Genomic DNA, 22,960 nt, shown 5'->3' with positions numbered 1-22,960 from the left:
GTCCATTGATACAGCAAATCGTGTGTGCAGTAGAGTGTTGCACTGTTCACTGATCGTATCGTCGAAGTAGTGTTTCTCTCCCTCTCTCTCATTTCACGGATAGCATTCTTTCCGTTGGAAAGATCATAGTTGAACAGACTCTGATTGAGACGGTCTGTAATCGATTATAGGTATTGTTTTACTTCCTTCATGCCATGTTGTGAGACGTCGTGGTCACCTGACCTTCATTGCTTACATATTCTGCTCTCACAATCACGTTCCGCTCATCAAGACGCTTCATTCGAACCCAAACTCGATAAGATAAAGTCAATGTTGTATGAATTCATGTCAACGATATGCAAATAACAAGTGCACACTGGGGTTGAGATACTCAAGGCTGGCGTACACACACACGCATTCAAGACACGATGGTCACAAGAGCTTTTAGTTCGGGAGAGGCGGACCGCACATCGAGAGGCCGGTCCCTTCAGAGGACGATTCAGCCTATCTACATCGGATGGCGACCACCTAGTGAAAGGGGAGAACGACCCCGTGTTACGCTTAAAAGCAAATTCCGCTACATTGTGTGGGAGCGCCCAGCCTATGCATTCTTTACAAACATAGCACGCAGTTTCACAGGTTTTCACAGGGAGACAGCAAACGCCAAATGCCAATGCTACAAATTTTCGTATTGGTCGCCTAAAACGAAACGTCATTCTCCCATTTTAGAAGAGCAATGCTGATTGGCAGACGATATTTCTGACACCTTGAGCTGAAGGAGTAATGGAAGAGAATGGAAGATATAACCCTTCACGTCTGGCATGGAGAGGGGCCGTTCCGTTGTCGCTCTTGGAGCGAGAACACATAATGAGAGCGTGTGCGCTCGTACGTGTACTCAAAGAGTGAGGAACAAATCTCTCCTCAGTACTTCACTGGGAGAGCACCTCTGTCGAGAGCGAATCGGAGTGCGACTCTATATTGAGTCCTTGCGATTAAGTGTTGTTCATTGTGTTGGCCGCCACACTTATTGTGCGGTGTGAACGGACAGATTTATAGTTAAACGCCTGCGAGCGAAATTTTGAGTGGCATCGCGGTGGACTGGTTATCTGACCGGTGTACCACGCCAATAGTTAGACTAGAGGCGAATAGGAGTCCTTGACTTCATCAGGGCGTAGGGAGGGTTTGATTGGCGAAAGTAAATCCAGATAGAACGAGAGTTATCTTATTTGCCAGCAGCGAGCGGCGCAGACAGCAGTCATCGTAGCTTACAGTATGGTGCGCTACAGCTCTTGCAAGCCCCATATTTCCTCCACAACAGTACACTTCACTGCATTTCACACGTGACGGCCTCGACCGTACCTAGCAACATTCTAACGGATAATATTTCAAGTTGAGTAGGTGCGGCTCTCAGCTATTCTGCCAAGTCAATAACAATCTTAAACTTTGTATAGAAATTTCGTTAGCGAATCCTATCCTTGAGAGGTAACTTCAGATTTTGAAAAGAACGAGAATATAACTTGTTCAATTCATAACTAAAAGTGCCATTGTGATTTCTCAGAATTTTTGCAAAATAAATAATAATTTTCGTTAGTTTCATGTTTTTCTTACACTGACTAGCACTACTCCAGTACCCAGGTATCCCATAATTAAGTAAGAAATTTTGTGAATTTTTGTGTCATTTCCTTACAGCGGACAACTCCAGAAGATATTTATTGCTGAAAGTTTTTCAGGCATTTCTCTTTAGATAATTAGGAGCGTCTGTCTGACTTCTGTAGTAGTCTGGGGGTGGAAATTCAATCTTGCAGGAGCCACAAGGTAAAGGGTACATCTCAGATCATTTCGTTGGGCAGAATGACAGAATATCACCCACATGCTCACAATGTATTGCTGGGCGCTAAGTGGTGAGTGTTGAGCGCCGTGTGCATGGAGGGTGGAAACGCAGACCATCTGGAGGGAGTGCAACACTGGACGGACAAGCGAATGTCACGGTTGGAAGACCGAGTGCCTTGGTGTGCTCCGATCGATAGTTGGTCTACAGACGGGCACTAGGTGGTGCGGACCGGAAGTGTGCTCCAACGACTGCAGTCGAGATCGGGCAATGTGTATGGACGTGATGTGTTGGCAGAAGAGCCAACACCGTGTAGCTAGAGAAGGCCGAAATGCACGCGTTTAAGCTCACGCAAACTGGCGTGATGTCTGGAACAGGACAATGTAATTAATATAGCCAATATGGTACGTTCCTGCTGGAATACTTAACTTTAATCCATAATTGGAGAACATCGCTCTTGTTGATACATGAATTATAATATCAATATAAACTGGTAATGGGGCCTTGCTAGGTCGTAGTAAATGACGTAGCTGAAGGCTAAGCTAACTATCGTCTCGGCAAATGAGAGCGTATTTGTCAGTATATCATCGCTAGCAAATTCGGCTGTACAACTGGGCCGAGTGCTAGGAAGTCTCTCTAGACCTGCCGTGTGGCGGCGCTCGGTCTGCAATCACTGACAGTGGCGACACGCGGGTCCGACGTATACTAACGGACCGCGGCCGATTTAAAGGCTACCACCTAGCAAGTGTGGTGTCTGGCAGTGACACCACAGGACGCATATGTAATGATAGCTGTGTTGGCACTGTAATGTATGGAACGGACGAGGAAGTGTACTTTCCTCAGTATGAAGTGTTATTTATCCGTGTTGCACGGGCTCGTATAGGAATTCGCCTTCCGCTATGGAAGTAGGCTCCACGCTGCATCGAGTTGTTTCCACCATTGTAAACGCACTGGGCGGTGACAAGAATGTGTTTTACTGTGAAAGCTATGCGCCTTAATTGGCTTCACGCTGGAAACTGTTTGGCCAGAGAAAGTTATTGTATGAGGATCGATATTTGTAAAATTCACGACACAATTACACTACTGGCCATTAAAATTGCTACACCACAAAGATGACGTGCTACAGATGCGAAATTTAACCGACAGGAAGAAGATGCTGTGATAAGCAAATGATTAGCTTTACAGAGCATTCACACAAGGTTGGCTCCGATGGCGACACCTGCAACGTGCTGAAATGAGGAAAGTTTCCAACCGATTTCTCATACACAAACATCAGTTGACCAGCGTTGGCTGGTGAAACGTTCTTGTGATGCCTCGTGTAAGGAGGAGAAATGCGTACCATTCACGTTTCCGACTTGATAAAAGTCGGATTGTAGCCTATCGCGATTGCCGTTTATCGTATTGCGACATTGCTGCTAGCGTTGGTCGAGATCCAATGACTGTTAGCAGAATATGGAATCGGTGGGTTCAGCAGGGTAATACGGGACACCATGCTGGATCCCAACGGCCTAGTATCACTAGCAGTCGAGATGACAGGCATCTTATCCGCATGGCTGTAACGGATCGTGCAGCCACGTGTCGATCCCTGAGTCAACAGATATGGACATTTGCAAGACAACAACCATCTGCACGAAGAGTTCGACGGCGTTTGCAGCAGCATGGACTATCAGCTCGGAGACCATGGCTGCGGTTACCCTTGACGCAGCATCACAGACAGTAGCGCTTGCGATGGTGTACTCAACGACGAACCTGGGTGCACGAATGGCATAACGTCATTTCTTCGGATTGTTCCAGCTTCTCTTTACAGCATCATGATGGTCGCATCCGTGATTAGTAACATCGCGGTTATTGCACGTTGGAAGCGTGTATTCGTCATCGCCTTACTGACGTGATGGTGTGGGGTGCCATTGGTTACACGTCTCGGTCACCTCTTGTTCACATTGACGGCACTTTGAACAGTGGACGTTACATTTCAGATATGTTGCGACCCGTGGCTCTACCCTTCATTTGATCCCTGCGGAACCCTACATTTCAGCAGGATAATGCACGACCACATGTTACAGGTCTTGTACGGGCCTTTCTGGATACAGAAAATGTTCGACTGCTGCCCTGGCCAGATCTGTCACCAAGTGAAAACGTCTCGTCAATGGTGACCGAGCAACTGGCTCGTCACAATACGCCAGTCACTACTCTTGATGAACTGTGGTATCGTGTTGAAGCTGCATGGGCGGCTGTACCGGTACACGCCATCCAAGCTGTGTTTGACTCAATGCCCAGGCGTATCAAGGCCGTTATTACGGCTAGAGGTGGTTGTTGTGGGTACAGATCTCTCAGGATCTATGCACCTAAATTGCTTCAAAATGTAAACACATGTCGGTTCTAGTATATTTGTCTAATGAATACCCGTTTATCATCTGCATTTCTTCTTGGTGTATCAATTTTAAAGGCCAGTAGCGTATAAGAAAGCTCATCTATAACTCTATTTGTCTAATGAATACCCGTTTAGCATCTGCATTTCTTCTTGTTGTAGCAATTGTAATGGCCAGTAGCATATAAGGAAGCGCATCTACAACTCTATGAAATAAACTCTTGTCCCTGCCCGTGGTTTGATTGATTGGGCGGGTCCCCGTCCTCTTGGCCAACTGCAACGAATTTGCTTAGTTTTATGTTAATATCCTTTCTTGTATGTTACGTTTATTAGCCTAAGTGCTCGCGCTGACTGCATTTAAAAGACTGGGTTTTACTATTACATGTTGCTTTCATGGTTTGTTTAAACTGCCTGTTAATGATTTAGATTTTACAATGTTAAACCATGCCAGCGGTTATTAAGAGAGACTCATTTAATAGCTGAAACTTGGAATCATCGACTAATTAATTCATGGCATTGATAGTTTGCGAATTGTTTCGATACTTTACAGTTACCTCTAGTGTTTAATATCTTAAAAACAAATTAACAACTGAATAGTTATTGCGGTGCTGTTTAGATGATGCCGTGTATTTTAATTTAAAGCTTTGTGTTGAAGAAATGTATAACTCGTTGTTGTGACAAGATATTCTTTATTAAAAACTGCTAGGATTAGGTTCATTATCTGTTTATTCCGATTCCCGATCTCTGGGTGTGTTTTAATTCCCGATACTACGGGCTCTGAAATAATTTTGTTGTATTTTACTGCTTTCCCGTTTTAGAAGTAACCTCCACCACCCCGAAACCAGACTGCTCACGTTACTGCAGGCGGCATAGTACGGCTCCTGGTGGCGTCTTGTGCTCGTCTCTTGCAACAGATGGTTGAACGGCCTTCTAGTTAATGATGTTTTCAGTTACAGGTATTTAGTTCACGTAAAGCTCTTGAAACAAAAGGGTTGTGAATTTAAATAATTGCCTCCGGTTTATGTTACTAGCTCTCCTGAGTTGGAACGTAGCTTGTCCTTCCTCTTGTATTCACGCTTGCTGTTATGCTGTGTTTTAGTTACTTGAAGTTGGACTCTAAACTGATAGAGATACGTAGTTCAGTCTCGATCAATGCTTAAAATTTTGTTCAAATGGCTATAAGTCAGAAACGCCTCTTATTTGCAGCGACATAGTGGGTTTTGTGGGGTTGGTTCAAATGACTCTGAACACTATGGGACTTAACTTCTGAGGTCATCAGTCCCCTAGAACTTAGAACTACTTAAACCTAACTAACCTAAGGACATCACATACATCCATGCCCGAGGCAGGATTCGATCCTGCGACCGTAGCGGTCGCGCGGTTCCAGACTGAAGCGGCTAGATCCGCCGGCTGAATCATCTCTTCCTCGTCGTTCTTACCTTCGCGTGCTTGGAGCCCACTGCGTGATCTCATCCTGAACTTCTTTTTCAAAGTATTATTAAATCGCATTCACGCTGTAATGTTTGTACACCCGAGATTTCTGGCTGCGTCCAATGCTCATTGTTCTAGCTGGCAATAATGAAAGTAAGATCTGCATTCTCGCGCGTCATCGAACTTCGTCGTTATACACCGCTTGATGATAGTGAAATGCAGCTTACGATCTCCTTTGAAAACTGTATTGCCTTCTCTTTTCTTCGTCACATCGTCCACTGCGTTTTTAATATTGCTTTTAGCCTTCAGTTTAGGGTATCTTTCGGACATTTTCATATGTGTTGGAACCTCTCACGTGATAATCATCGTATATGGTCTTTTGCGTGTTGTCAATCAAACACCGTGATGACAATTTCAACTTTAAACTTCGTGTCAGGAGAAGGTTGGAATTCACTTTCACTGCTACCATCGCCTCGTCTCGAAATTGCCGTATCATTATTGCTTGCAGTGAGATTTTCCCCATTACCATCACTATTATCATAATTGTGTGTTAGTGTTACAGCAGTATCCATTTCTAACCAGTGATATTATTTTTGCCCTATAGTAAACACCAGAAAATATGTGAATGATCATCTACATCATTACCATCTTCGTGAAGAGGAGTTCATCGTAACTTCTTCTCGGCTAATCACAAGACATTAACAGGGTTGATCACCAATGGCCGACCCATCTGACGCTTCACTACACAAATAACTTCACAAAAAGCGACTTCAAATACACACTCTATCGTCTCTCTTGGTCTCGACTGGCTTAGCAGCAGGCAAACGTCAAATTCGGCGTGTCGTACTAGCGGCCTCTAACGGACGACGAGAGAGGTTTGCAGATAAAAGAGTATCACGGGTGCAATAATGGATCTTTGAATGATCCCTCACCGGATTGTGGTGTAAATGTGTTTGTTGAACCCAAATATCTTCCTTTTAAGAGGAGACCATTAAATTTTGGTTACACGATTGGCAGAGCACTTTAAAGATTGAGCGGGTCTACGTAAGGGGCTGCAAGGCATGTGTTAAGACATGAGGCAATGACTTCCAAGATACTAGAGGGATCTGTAGAGGGCAAAAACTGTAGAGGAAGACAGAGATTGGAATACATCCAGCAAATAATAGAGGACGTAGGTCGCAAGTGGTACTCTGAGGTGAAGAGGTTAGCGAAGGAGAGGAATTCGTGGCGAGCCGAATCAAACCAGTCAGAGGACTGTTTAAACAAAAAAAAAAAAAAAAAAAAAAAAGTAAAATGTTATTGCTGAAGCATGGAGATGTTAAAATGACAGCGTGCTATCTTGTAAACAAACAAATTTATTTTGAATATACAAGTAATTCCTGCCACTACTAAGATGCTCTGTACCATCACATCATTCTCAATTTTGAAGTCTTTTAAGTTCTCATAGAAGTGGTACTGGGCTAGAATGTGCTGAGGCTGAAATTCCAACACGCTTTTACGCAAAACAATGGACGCCCACGTAGCGAGGCATTTCAATAAACTCTCACTTTTCAGGTAACATACGCTTTGATCTTCACAGTCGTTAATTTCACAACAGATACTCCATTCACAGTCCAAAATCTTTAAGTATTGCTAAACAATCACGCTTCTGTAACACAGTCTGCATTCCCCATATAATTGAAGTCCTTCCTGAGTCAAAGTAGAGCTGATAACTGCCCAGCTTCACTGTCTCAGAAAATTTACCGTATACTCTCGTTTTGTGGTGACGACTGATTCATTTGTGTTCTTTCGATGCCTTGATTCTTTTGTGATTTTACGTCGATCCAACGTCGAATTTTACAGTTTTCGATCTTCTTCTTGGTGCCTCATTTCTTGCAATCTTCCGCTCTTGGGTTTCATCTCCTTCGATGATAACCTCTAAACTGTCGTCTCTTCTTATAACTTAAAATTTCATTCCAACAATAATTTCAAATTCTCCGTATTAAAAGTTGGTTCTGACGTAGTATAAGAGATACTTTCGGCCGCTACATAAAACTGCTTTTAAATGTTGTTGTTTTTTTGGGGGAAGGAGGCCAGACAGTGAGGTCATCGGTCTCATCGGATTAGGGAAGGACGGGGAGGGAAGTCGGTCGTGCCCTTTCAAAGGAACCATCGCGGCATTTCCCTGGAGCGATTTAGGGAAATCAGGGAAAACGTAAATCAGGATGGCCGGACGCGGGATTGAACCGTCGTCATCCCGAATGCGAGTCCAGTGTCTAGCCACTGCGCCACCTCGCTCGGTATTGCTTGTAAATATCCTACCGTTTCCATTTCGAACTCTTGACTTGTAATTAGCAACTTTTTTCGTGCAGTTACATCTATCTACATCTACATCTACATAGATAGTCTGCAAATCACATTTGAGTGCCTGGCAGATTCTTCATCAAACCAGCTTCACAATACAATTCTCTATTATTCCAATCTTGTATAGAGCGCGGAAAGAATGAACACCTATATCGTCCCGTACGAACTTTGATTTCCCTTATTTTATCTTGGTGATCCTTCCTCCCTATGTAGGTCGGTGTCAACAAAACATTTTCGCATTCGGAGCAGAAAGTTGGTGATTTGAATTTCGTGAGAAGATTCCGTCGCAACGAAAAACGCCTTTCTTTTAATGATGTCCATTCCAAATCCTGTGTCATTTCTGTGACACTCTCTCCCATATTTCGCGATAATACAAAACGTGTTGCCTTTCTTTGAACTTTTTCGATGTTCTACGTCAGTCCTATCTGGTAAGGATCCCACACCGCGCAGCAGTATTCTAAAAGAGGACGGACAAGTGCAGTGTAGGCATTCTCCTTAGTATGCCTGTTACATTTTCTAGGTGTCCTGCCAATAAAACGCAGTCTTTGGTTAGCCTTCCCCACAACTTTTTCTATGTGTTCCTTCCAATTTAAATTGTTCGTAATTGTAATACCTAGATATTTAGTTGAATTTACGGCTTTTAGATTAGACTGATTTATCGTGTAACCGAACTTTAACGAGTTGCTTTTAGCACTCATGTGGATAACCTCACACTTTTCGTTATTTACGGTCACCTGCCACTTTTCGCACCATTCAGATATCTTTTCTAAATCGTTTTGCAGTTTGTTTTGATACTCTGATGACTTTATTAGTCGATAAACGACAGCGTCATCTGCAAACAATATTTTCGCATTTGGTTTCTCCTTTTAGTAATTATCCCCAGCTTTTCTCACACAAGTACTATAAGTCAGAAACGCCTCTTATTTGCAGCGACATAGTGGGTTTTGTGGGGTTGGTTCAAATGGCTCTGAGCACTATCCGACTTAGCTTCTGAGGTCATCAGTCCCCTATAACTTAGAAGTACTTAAACCTAACGACCCTAAGGACATCACACACATCCATGCGCGATGCAGGATTCGAACCTGCGACAGTAGCCGTCACGCGGTTCCGGACTGTAGCGCCTACAACCGCTCGGCCACTCCAGCCGGCTTTTGTGGGGTACAGCCCCACAAAGTAATCCTGAAAAGCGTGATATGAGAACACTGGTCAGCTTAATTTTGACACTATTTTTAAGAAAGCCTTTTAAAGCAACTGATTTGCTTCACTCTAAGTACGACGTCAGGTATATTAATAACTCTTGTAATACTTTTTCAACACTTCTGATTAAACGGTACTATGTGACATACATCGCAACGACTGATTTTTATTTTTACATTTTTAGTGATTTGTGTTTTTATACCTTTTCACTCCCTCGACCATCTTTCAAACCGATTAAATCAGTATATTATAAACACAATTTACATGCGAAAAGACATGTCAGTTTGTGAGGGACTCCCACTGTCACTGAATGCGCTGATTTTTTTATATTTGACCATCAAGGCAACTAAAAATTACCTGAATCTCAATACGATTCGTAAGACATGTAATGCTGGCGTAGGGTTTGTTTGACGATAAGAGAATGACGACCCGAGTCATTAGAATATACGCTGGATCAGCTGAAGGTCAACAGTTGCGGCAGTTGTGGTGAAAGACTGGGCAATGCATCGACGAGCATAGCGAGGGAACACTTCGACGGCTACAGATGAGCGTGCCTGTTTTAAGATGGTGTTATATCGTCTTTCGTCTTTCCCAGAATGAAGGTGGAAACACTTACGAAAGAAGATAGCTCTGGGCATTATTAGCGAAGCCAAATAAGCAAGCACTAAGAGAAATCTCCGCCGTTGATGAAACCCCGGGAACGTACTCTTATGATAAGTTGATCGTAAGAATGAATTTTTCTCGGACTCCAATTAAGGCATCTACATGTTTTTACTTTAACACAATCGATTTCGAGTCTTTTAGCCACATCTTCAGAAGTAAATGTACACACTGAAGAATTATATCAAATGATCAAATGTGTGTGAATTTCTAAGGGACCAAACTGCTACGGTCATCGGTCCCTAGACTTAAAAACTAATTAAACTAACTTACGCTAAGGACAAAACACACACACACACACACACACACACACACACACACACACACACACGCACGCACACGCACATGGCTGAGGAAGGATTCGAAACTCCGGCAGGAGTGGCCCCGCAATTCGTGACATGGCGCCTCTAACCACGCGACCACGCCGCGTGGCAGAATTATGTCAAGGGAGTACATAAATAGCTGTATTTCATATACGAAGTTTGTTATAAGTCTGTATTGTGTATAGCCAGATTTGAAGTAAGGCTAGTAACCTTGGATCGATCATGTTACGCTAAAAATGTTTAAGATCAGAACTGCAGTCTCAGGAAAATTCCTTGTTGCCCTCAAATTACAGAAAATGGTTAATTGTTTCCAGAATAAGTTTTCACTCTTCAGCGGAGGGTTCGCTGAAATGAAACTTCCTGGCCGATTAAAACTGTGTGCCGGAGTGAGGCTCAAACCTGGGACGTTTGCCTTTCGTGTGCAAGTGCTCTACTAACTTTCACATTTTCCTTTTAACAGTATTATTAATGGGCATAGTGTTTCTTCATTTTTTAAAAAAGGCGCTTCTTATACCAATATTAAATTTTATTTAATTTTTGAGTAACCAGTAAATGAAAATAAAAAATATGTTTTTTTAAATAACTATCAATGTCTCCATTGGTTAATAAATATGAAGTTCAGAAATAAAAGAAAATGACGATAGCGAGATCTGAACCAGCGACTGTTATTATAGTTCTAGCACTTTTTTATTTCGCGTTGTTGTTTTTTATTTTTTATTATTATTATTATTTCTTTACTTTCTCAGACGTTAAGTCTGGTTGAGAATGGAAAGTGACGCGGACCTTGATCAAGCGTCACTTCCTATTAACTGTACGGTATGTGTTATATTGCATTTAGGAACTTTCGGGTAATTGAACATGTATCAATAATTACGGATTTCTGTAGTTGTATATATATGTTTGGATGTAGCTGTATTGCATTGATGTACTGGTGGATATTGTGTGGTATGACTCCTGTAGTTGATAGTATAATTGGTATGATGTCAACTTTATCCTGATGCCACATGTCTTTGACTTCCTCAGCCAGTTGGATGTATTTTTCAATTTTTTCTCCTGTTTTCTTTTGTATATTTGTTGTATTGGGTATGGATATTTCGATTAGTTGTGTTAATTTCTTCTTTTTATTGGTGAGTATGATGTCAGGTTTGTTATGTGGCGTTGTTTTATCTGTTATAATGGTTCTGTTCCAGTATAATTTGTATTCATCATTCTCCAGTACATTTTGTGGTGCATACTTGTATGTAGGAACTTGTTGTTTTAAAAGTTTATGTTGTAAGGCAAGCTGTTGATGTATTATTTTTGCGACATTGTCATGTCTTCTGGGGTATTCTGTATTTGCTAGTATTGTACATCCGCTTGTGATGTGATCTACTGTTTCTGTTTGTTGTTTACAAAGTCTGCATTTATCTGTTGTGGTATTGGGATCTTTACTAATATGCTTGCTGTAATACCTGGTGTTTATTGTTTGATCCTGTATTGCAATCATGAATCCTTCTGTCTCACTGTATATATTGCCTTTTCTTAGCCATGTGTTGGATGCGTCTTGATCGATGTGTGGCTGTGTTAGATGATACGGATGCTTGCCATGAAGTGTTTTCTTTTTCCAATTTACTTTCTTCGTATCTGTTGATGTTATGTGGTCTAAAGGGTTGTAGAGGTGGTTATGAAATTGTAGTGGTGTAGCCGATGTATTTATATGAGTGATTGCTTTGTGTATTTTGCTAGTTTCTGCTCGTTCTATAAAGAATTTTCTTAAATTGTCTACCTGTACATAATGTAGGTTTTTTATATCGATAAATCCCCTTCCTCCTTCCTTTCTGCTTAATGTGAATCTTTCTGTTGCTGAATGTATGTGATGTATTCTATATTTGTGGCATTGTGAGCGTGTAAGTGTATTGAGTGCTTCTAGGTCTGTGTTACTCCATTTCACTACTCCAAATGAGTAGGTCAATATTGGTATGGCATAAGTATTTATAGCTTTGGTCTTGTTTCTTGCTGTCAATTCTGTTTTCAGTATTTTTGTTAGTCTTTGTCTATATTTTTCTTTTAGTTCTTCTTTAATATTTGTATTGTCTATTCCTATTTTTTGTCTGTATCCTAGATATTTATAGGCATCCGTTTTTTCCATCGCTTCTATGCAGTCGCTGTGGTTATCCAATATGTAATCTTCTTGTTTAGTGTGTTTTCCCTTGACTATGCTATTTTTCTTACATTTGTCTGTTCCTAAAGCCATACTTATATCATTGCTGAATACTTCTGTTATCTTTAGTAATTGGTTGAGTTGTTGATTTGTTGCTGCCAGTAGTTTTAGATCATCCATGTATAGCAAATGTGTGATTTTGTGTGGGTATGTTCCAGTAATATTGTATCCATAATTTGTATTATTTAGCATGTTGGATAGTGGGTTCAGAGCAAGGCAGAACCAGAAAGGACTTAATGAGTCTCCTTAGTATATTCCACGCTTAATCTGTATTGGCTGTGATGTGATATTATTTGAATAGGTTTGAATATTAAGTGTGGTTTTCCAATTTTTCATTACTATGTTTAGGAACTGTATCAATTTAGGATCTATTTTGTATATTTCCAATATTTGTAGTAACCATGAGTGGGGTACACTATCAAAAGCTTTTTGGTAATCAATGTATGCGTAGTGTAGCGACCTTTGTTTAGTTTTAGCTTGATATGTCACCTCTGCATCTATTATCAGTTGCTCTTTACATCCTCGTGCTCCTTTGCAACAGCCTTTTTGTTCTTCATTTATAATTTTGTTCTGTGTGGTATGTGTCATTAATTTCTGTTTAATGATTGAGGTTAATATTTTGTATATTGTTGGTAGGCATGTTATGGGGCGATATTTAGCTGGGTTCGCTGTGTCTGCTTGATCTTTAGGTTTCAGATAAGTTATTCCATGTGTAAGTGTATCAGGGAATGTGTATGGGTCTGCAATGTAACTGTTAAATAATTTAGTTAGATGTGAATGTGTTGAGGTGAACTTCTTTAACCAGAAATTTGCTATTTTATCATTTCCAGGGGCTTTCCAATTGTGAGTAGAATTAATTGCTTGGGTGACTTCATGTTGCAAAATTATCACTTCAGGCATTTGTGGTATCATCTTGTATGTGTCTGTTTCTGTTTGTATCCACCGTGCATGCCTGTTATGTTGTACCGGGTTTGACCATATGTTGCTCCAGAAGTGTTCCATGTCTGTTATGTTGGGTGGATTGTTTATTTTAATGTGTGTGTTATCTATTGTCTGGTAAAATTTCTTTTGGTTTGTGTTGAATGTTTGGTTTTGTTTCCTTCTATTTTCACTTTTTTTGTATCTTCTGAGTCGTTTGGCTAATGCTTGTAATTTCTGCTTCTTTTCGTCTAATTGCTCTGTCGCTTCTTGTTGTGAGATTTTACCTAACCTTTTTCGTTTTTTTTCCGAGATTTCATTTCTTATAAATTGTGTTAGCTGTCCGATGTCTTTTCTCAGTTTTTCTATTCTGATCTGTAGCCTGTGTTGCCATGCTGGTTTTGTGGGTTTCTTCTGTGTGTTGGTTGGTTCTGATCTCTGTCTAGTGTGTATATTTAGTGTAGTGAGTGCTTCTATATAAACCAGTAGTTGTAACTCGTCCATAGTTGTGTTTTCATTTATTTTGTTGTGTATGATTGTGTTGATAGTTTGTATTGTTGTTTCGACTTGTGGGTTATTTGGTGGTCTATGCAAGAATGGTCTAATGTCTGTATTTGTGTCTTTGTATTCTATATATGTTAGCTGAAATTTTTCTTCTATATCTAGCATGTGTCACTTCGTGTTCTATTTGTGCTTGTTCTGGTGGCTGTCTTAAGATTTCGTTTTCCTCTGATTGTTTAATTGGTGCGTGTTGTTCTTTGTTTGTTTGCTCTGGGATGTTTGAGTCCATTACTGTATTTTCTTCTTCTTCTGATTGCACATTATTTGGTTCCAGTATTTGTTGTACTTCTTGTTTGATGTTTTCTAATTCTGACTGGGGTATCCTGTTATTTTTTATTATTACACGGATCTGATCAGCTAGTCGTTGTTCTGTTAAAAATTTTAATTCTGGGTATCTGGTAATAAATGTTGTGTATACTTGTGATCTGTATCCAGTTGTGTTGGTTCCTAGGTTTGTTGCTTGGTAATAACAGAACATGAGGTGTCGATTAACTTCATCTGACCATCTCATCCTCTGTCTTTGTTTTCCTTCTAGGGTGGTTGCAGGAAGCATATCCTGCAAAACACCTCTATTTGGATTTAAATCATTTTCCAGTTGGCTAGCAGTGTCGTTACCATTGTGGGCGGGCATAGGGTTCAAGCGTCGTCCCCGACCATGACGGCGCTTGTCCGAGGCTTCTTTAGTTCTGTCCTGAACCAACTAATCACACTAAAAGGGGGGTTAGCCCTATTAGTGGTTTGTTCTTTTCGTCGCCTTTTACGACTGGCAGAACATACCGGAGGCCTATTCTTTTCCCGGGCCTCCACGGGGATTATTATTATTATTATTATTATTACTATTATTATTATAAGGAAATAGGCAACGATTGCCAGGAGGTAGATGGGCGGAGCAGAAGGGCGTTCTAATAGCCTGAACATGACGTAACAATCACCCGTGGTGACCGCCTTATTGCCGGCCGCTGGTGGCCGAGCGGTTCTGGCGCTACAGTCTGGAACCGCGCGACCGCCACGGTCGCAGGTTCGAATCCTGCCTCGGGCATGGATGTGTGTGTTGTCCTTAGGTTAGTTAGGTTTAAGTAGTTCTAAGTTCTAGGGGACTTATGACCTCAGCAGTTGAGTCCCATAGTGCTCAGAGCCATTTGAACCATTTGACCGCCTTATTAAGTTAGGAAATGTATAGAAGTGGTCAAGAATGGATGCCATAGTTTTTTATTTTTATTTTCCTTAAATTTTTGTGTTCTTTTATTTATTATTTTTTTCTGGATGTCTCGGCAAGGGTAGACTCCTGTAATGTCTCAAGGCCTCAAACCATTGGGACGTGACAAGAAACAAAAACTAAAGAACGAGGAACAAAGGATGAAACAGGAATAACTTGGGGGATGTAGAGCGCGCTTCTTCGAGTACATCTCCCGCTCACTGGCCAGGAAGAGGTTGGTAAATTGTTCCGCTCCAAAAAATGGTGCCAGAGGTGTCAGGCATGTCGAATAGGGGGTGCACCCCAACTAAGGTAGGGGGCTGTCTTAAATTACACTCTTTAAGTAATAGCAAATTGACGGCTGTAGTACAGCGATCGTCGAAGTATGATATGAGCATTCAGAACATGGTGCCAAAAGTAGAGCTTGCTGTGCGCCCCATCGCTGAAGAGATCTGCGATCGTCATGGCCTTCAACCATGTGATAACGTGGTGCCTAGTGAGTGGAAAACGGATGTCCTCCGTAGGGAGAAGGAATATCGGGCTGTGAGTCATTGGTGTGTTGTGAAGGTTGCACGAGCTGCCAGACGTCATGCGTTGATGCACATATCTACATCTACATCTACATCTACATCTACATCTACATTTATACTCCGCAAGCCACCCAACGGTGTGTGGCGGAGGGCACTTTACGTGCCACTGTCATTACCTCCCTTTCTTGTTCCAGTCGCGTATGGTTCGCGGGAAGAACGACTATATGAAAGCCTCCGTGCGCGCTCTAATCTCTCTAATTTTACATTCGTGATCTCCTCGGGAGGTATAAGTAGGGGCAAGCAATATATTCGATACCTCATCCAGAAACGCACCCTCTCGAAACCTGGACAGCAAGCTACACCGCGATGCAGAGCGCTTCTCTTGCAGAGTCTGCCACTTGAGTTTGTTAAACATCTCCGTAACGCTATCATGGTTACCAAATAACCCTGTGACGAAACGCGCCGCTCTTCTTTGGATCTTCTCTATCTCCTCCGTCAACCCGATCCGGTACGGATCCCACACTGATGAGCAATACTCAAGTATAGGTCGAACGAGTGTTTTGTAAGCCACATCCTTTGTTGATGGACTACATTTTCTAAGCACTCTCCCATTGAATCTCAAGCTGGTACCCGCCTTACCAACAATTAATTTTATATGATCATTCCACTTCAAATCGTTCTGCACGCATACTCCCAGATATTTTACAGAAGTAACTGCTACCAGTGTTTGTTCAGCTATCATATAATCATACAATAAAGGATCCTTCTTTCTATGTATTCGCAATACATTACATTTGTCTATGTTAAGGGTCAATTGCCACTCCCTGCACCAAGTGCCTATCCGCTGCAGATCTTCCTGCATTTCGCTACAATTTTCTAGTGCTGCAACTTCTCTGTATACTACAGCATCATCCGCGAAAAGCCGCATGGAACTTCCGACACTATCTACTAGGTCATTTATATATATTGTGAAAAGCAATGGTCCCATAACACTCCCCTGTGGCACGCCAGAGGTTACTTTAACGTCTGTAGACGTCTCTCCATTGATAACAACATGCTGTGTTCTGTTTGCTAAAAACTCTTCAATCCAGCCACACAGCTGGTCTGGTATTCCGTAGGCTCTTACTTTGTTTATCAGGCGACAGTGCGAAACTGTATCGAACGCCTTCCGGAAGTCAAGAGAAATAGCATCTACCTGGGAGCCTGTATCTAATATTTTGTGGGTCTCATGAACAAATAAAGCGAGTTGGGTCTCACACGATCGCTGTTTTCGGAATCCATGTTGATTCCTACATAGTAGATTCTGGGTTTCCAAAAACGACATGATACTCGAGCAAAAAACATGTTCTACAATTCTACAACAGATCGACGTCAGAGATATAGGTCTATAGTTTTGCGCATCTGCTCGACGATCCTTCTTGAAGACTGGGACTACCTGTGCTCTGTTCCAATCATTTGGAACCTTCCGTTGCTCTAGAGGCTTGCGGTACACGGCTGTTAGAAGGGGGGCAAATTGTTTCGCGTACCCTGTGCAGAATCGAATTGGTATCCCGTCAGGTCCAGTGGACTTTCCTCTGTTGAGTGATTCCAGTTGCTTTTCTATTCCTTGGACACTTATTTCGATGTCAGCCATTTTTTCGTTTGTGCGAGGATTTAGAGAAGGAACTGCAGTGCGGTCTTCCTCTGTGAAACAGCTTTGCTCATCACTATCCTCGCTGTGGCAGCGAATACATAAAGGTGACTAGGTCAGTGGTGGGTATATACTGTTGATGACGCAGTACCACATGGCTCGTGTGTAGGTTGTCAGGAACGGCACATGGATGGTCTTCCACACTGTTAGCCGCTGGGTATCTGGGCTGAGATTCTCCAACATACTGTGGCGGGGTATGTTGTGAAAACAATTGGTAAAAGTCTTTTGATCGTGGTGTTCACACAGTCAGAAGTGTATAACGGACGTAGCTGAGTTCGACGAAGTAGGTCGATATGTGGCAAAGTATTGGGACATTCTGGGCTACAATGACCAGCGAATGAGGGCAGACCAGCATAAGAACCTACAAGAGGCTACGCGAATGGATGTGGGACGTCCATACCAATGCCCTCTCGTAGAAGTTAAGTATAAGCACTATGTGCTGGCGCTAACATGGTCGAGAGCGAGACTTTATGTTGGAGAGGGAAGGGCCTGGGTGTCGTAGTAGACCTTAAAGGTGGTTTCCACCGATACGAAGTACCCAAAGGCCGCCAGGAAATGTCGTCCTAGGACCACTGGCAGAGAGAAGATTTTGGCAACGTGTGCCAGCTTGGGCACAACATAGGTGTTGATGATAGCCACTCGGTGGAGCGAATTCAGCCTGCAGTGGAGATTGTGCTAGATTTCGGCTAGTATTATCTGAACGAAACAGCAGTAGACGTACTCGGCTGTATGGTGGGTTGTTGTTGTTGTGGTCTTCAGTAATGAGACTGGTTTGATGCAGCTCTCCATGCTACTCTATCCTGTGCAAGCTTCTTCATCTCCCAGTACCTACTGCAACCTACATCCTTCTGAATCTGCTTAGTGTATTCATCTCTTGGTCTCCCTCTACGATTTTTACCCTCCACGCTGCCCTCCAATGCTAAATTTGTGATCCCTTGATGCCTCAAAACATGTCCTACCAACCGATCCCTTCTTCTAGTCAAGTTGTGCCACAAACTTCTCTTCTCCCCAATCCTATTCAATACCTCCTCATTAGTTACGTGAACTACCCACCTTATCTTCAGGATTCTTCTGTAGCACCACATTTCGAAAGCTTCTACTCTCTTCTTGTCCATACTAGTTATCGTCCATGTTTCACTTCCATACATGGCTACACTCCATACAAATACTTTCAGAAACGACTTCCTGACACTTAAATCTATACTCGATGTTAACAAATTTCTCTTCTTCAGAAACGCTTTTCTTGCCATTGCCAGTCTACGTTTTATATCCTCTCTACTTCGACCATCATCAGTTATTTTACTCCCTAAATAGCAAAACTCCTTTACTACTTTAAGTGTCTCATTTCCTAATCTAATTCCCTCAGCATCACCCGATTTAATTTGATTACATTCCATTATCCTCGTTTTGCTTTTGTTGATGTTCATCTTATATCCTCCTTTCAAGACACTGTCCTTTCCGTTCAACTGCTCTTCCAAGTCCTTTGCTGTCTCTGACAGAATTACAATGTCATCAGCGAACCTCAAAGTTTTTACTTCTTCTCCATGAATTTTAATACCTACTCCGAATTTTTCTTTTGTTTCCTTTACTGCTTGCTCAATATACAGATTGAATAACATCGGGGAGAGGCTACAACCCTGTCTCACTGCTTTCCCAACCACTGCTTCCCTTTCATACCCCTCGACTCTTATAACTGCCATCTGGTTTCTGTACAAATTGTAAATAGCCTTTCGGTCCCTGTATTTTATCCCTGCCACCTTTAGAATGTGAAAGAGAGTATTCCAGTCAACATTGTCAAGAGCTTTCTCTAAGTCTACAAATACTAGAAACGTAGGTTTGCGTATGGTGGGTACGTCGAGTAAATGTGATGATCAAGTGACGACGGATGTCCGGTGCGAGTAGCGGCAATATCCGTTCATCTTGGAGACCACGGCCGATGTTCATTATTGCTGATTTGACCACGCTGATGTTGCTTCCCGAGGTTCTTCCTTACTGTCGTAACCAAGCAATGGCGTTATGTACTCCATAGGTGCATGAGCCAGGAGCAAGAAGTCGTCCGCATATTCCCGGTAACAGAAAGTATGGCTGTGTAGTATGAATCCCACATGGTGAGGTAGCAGGTCTTCGCTAACATGTTCGAGGGTGATCGAGAACAGCGTAGCGGACAAGGAATAGCGCTATCTGATGGAACTACAGTTTGGAATTGACCCCTGTCGTCCATTGGCTTCAGTTCTTCGTGTGGCACTGGTAAGTAGGAGTCTCTCATTGCTGGACGGAAACTTTGCTTTGAACAGTAGTGCTGCTGACAAGATGAATTCTATTTGACGATGCTGGTGCTGTTTTCATGGTTATCACTTGACGATGCCAGTATGGCTCCAGTATATTAGGACATGGTTTTATAAGACTTATCTGAAGATGGTCATCATAGACCGAAACCAGTACTCCAATGACAAAAAATTTGTGACCATACGCGTAAAGTGAAAGAAATTTAAATAATGTGAAAGTGTGTCGGCCCCAAGCCAGGCATGTAGGTGTGAATTGTGGAGTAGTCGCGTAGATGTAGACGATTTAATTTCGTATCTCGAGAGTAATACGCTATGCAAGGAATTTGGGCAGCGGTGTTCATTCCCCGGTGAAGAGCAAAAGTTCGTCGTCAGTATTCTACATTGTTGTAGAAACGAAGTATTTCACTTAAGCTCCCACACTCTTACTCAGCTGTTGGAGGCGTCCTACATTACTCCCGCATTTTGTATGGAGGAAGACGTGCATTAACTGACTGCGAGCGTACCAGGTCAGATGCCGTTTCCTGTCCTGGGGAAGTGGCTCTCGCTTCTCTTGTTGGATCGCCTGCTGCGCCCTATAGCGGTGTAACCGCAGACGTGGCGTGCACGTTTCCAGCTCTCCTGCACTGCCGCTGCCGGACCTGAATTATGGAGTCTCCGGAAGCGTCCCTAATTCCTGTCCAGGAGGAGGACCCGCTTCTGCATAAAATGTAAGCCATTCCTGTCTACTCTCTGCGGAGAGACAGAGCGCTGTCGTGCAAACGGAAGCCGTAACTTTACAGGCACCTACACATGCATAACGCTGCCATTCTCGCCATGTCTGAAGTCATTTAACAGCTACACACAGTATGATATTTCCTTAAAGCTAGCGGACACCAATTTCTTTTCTTTGCGGTTCAGTTTTGGACAATCACACACACACACCACGCACGCACAAACACGTGCGAAAAGGAATGGAATAAGAAGTCTCACACGTCAAAGTTGACTGAGTTTCCTGTACGTCCAGGTATAAGCATTCTTAAATGGTAGGGAACATGAAGCTGCGAATGGCAAGCACAGGAACCCAGAGGAAGCGCGAATATTTAAAAACATTCATTCGCCTAAGTGGCATTTAAACAACACTGACAACATCAGCAGTCCAAACGATGCGTTACAAGATTCAAAAAGTCTAAAAAGAACTGTAGTCGAATTAAGTCTGGTGATGCTGAGGGAATTAGATTAGGAAATGAGACACTTAAAGTAGTAAAGGAGTTTTGCTATTTGGGGAGCAAAATAACTGATGATGGTCGAAGTAGAGAGGATATAAAAGGTAGACTGGCAATGGCAAGAAAAGCGTTTCTGAAGAAGAGAAATTTGTTAACATCGAGTATAGATTTAAGTGTCAGGAAGTTGTTTCTGAAAGTATTTGTATGGAGTGTAGCCATGTATGGAAGTGAAACATGGACGATAAATAGTTTAGACAAGAAGAGAATAGAAGCTTTCGAAATGTGGTGCTACAGAAGAATGCTGAAGATTAGATGGGTAGATCATATAACTAATGAGGAGGTATTGAATAGAACTGGGGAGAAGAGGAGTTTGTGGCACAACTTGACAAGAAGAAGGGACCGGTTGGTAGGACATGTTCTGAGGCATCAAGGGATCACAAATGTAGCATTGGAGGGCATTGTGGAGGGTAAAAATCATAGAGGGCGACCAAGAGATGAATACACTAAGCAAATTCAGAAGGCCGTAGGTTGCAGCAAGTACTGGGAGATGAAGAAGCCTGCACAGGATAGAGTAACAGGACTGAAGACCACAACAACAACAACACAAAAAGAAATCTTGTGTATGTGGAAAAGCCGTTGCGTTGCTGAAGTCTTCACTCCCAGATTAAACCATTCCACGCTAGTTTATGCCGTGAAAGACCACCTTAACGTAGCTCCTGCAACCAATATCCATCTGCACCTGTTTACTCTATTCAAGCCTAAGCCTCGTCCAACCGTTCCTAACAGTTCTCTGCTTTATGTAAGTAAATATTTCTTGCTCCTTCATGAAGCGGCCTATTAAGCTTGTTGCGTCATTTAGGCATGTTGTGTCTATAAAACTCTCTCCCTCCGATTCGAGTCAGTAACTCTTTATCAGATACCCGATACACCTTGGTAATCTGCAGCATCTTGCTCTAACACACATTCCTAAAACTTCCATTCTCCTTGTGTCTGCACTGTTTACGGTCTGTTTCACGCCATAAGTGTGTAACCCAAAAAAAGTACATTTTGTAATTATTTCCGACCATTAAAAATATATTTGATGTTAATAAGATAAAAATCTATAATTTTAAATTATTTTTGATTCTGCAAGGAGAATTGATGGGGAACAACTTATTATAAAACACATTAAACTACTGAGTTATTTCGTGAGCACACGGGTGATTTTACTTCTGAGAAAGGATTTTAATGCTGCAAATGACTCGTACGGTGAAAAGGCAGTGTCTGTAACGAATTTGATTTACATGGCACACAAATCCTCAGATTTACATGCAGAGAGAGAAACAAGTAGGCCAGAAGGAACAGTTAAGTGATGACTACAAGCGTGAAAAAAGTATTTCAGGCTGAAAATTATAAATCAGGGCAGACGCAAAGTATTACCTCACAAAGCCAAACAAATCAGCCATAAGGTTATTTGATTAAAAGTCTCCTGTATTATTAATAAACAAAATGTGAATGAGCTACACGATATTATTACGTATCTGGTTAACAAGTACACGGAAAGGATGTGGAAATACGTTACAAATAACATTTTCTAATAGAGGTAAATATTAATAAATGATATGTCTAGATTCATGAGTAAAGGAAGATACTTCTACGAACAAACATCGCTGATGATGTCTGAAGAAGTTTGTTTCATGAATTATAAGTCATAGACATAAACAAAGATATTTTGTTTCAATACAACGTTAAATTAGAAGGTTCCAAATTTAATTTAATTTAAAATATTTTTGTTTTAGAAAAAAAGGTTTGTGTTCCAACGAAGAAGAAACTGGTGTATTACATCTACATCTACATGACAACTCTGCAATTCACATTAAAGTGCTTGGCAGACGGTTCATCGAGCTACAATCATACTATCTCTCTACCATCCCACTCCCGAACAGCGCGCGGGAAAAACGAACACCTAAACCTTTCTGTTCGAGCTGTAATTTCTCTTATTTTATTTTGATGATCATTCCTACCTATGTAGGTTGGGCTCAACAAAATAGCTTCGCATTCGAAAGAGAAAGTTGGTGACTGAAATTTCGTAAATAGATCTCGCCGCGACGAAAAACGTCTTTGCTTTAATGACTTCCATCCCAACTCGCGTATCATATCTGCCACACTCTCTCCCCTACTACGTGATAATACAAAACGAGCTGCACTTTTTTGCACCCTTTAGATGTCCTCCATCAATCCCACCTGGTAAGGATCCCACACCGCGCAGCG

The sequence above is a fragment of the Schistocerca nitens genome, chromosome 1 (assembly GCF_023898315.1).
Source record: "Schistocerca nitens isolate TAMUIC-IGC-003100 chromosome 1, iqSchNite1.1, whole genome shotgun sequence".
In the NCBI taxonomy this organism is placed as follows: domain Eukaryota; kingdom Metazoa; phylum Arthropoda; class Insecta; order Orthoptera; family Acrididae; genus Schistocerca; species Schistocerca nitens.
This window is presented reverse-complemented; position numbering follows the sequence as displayed.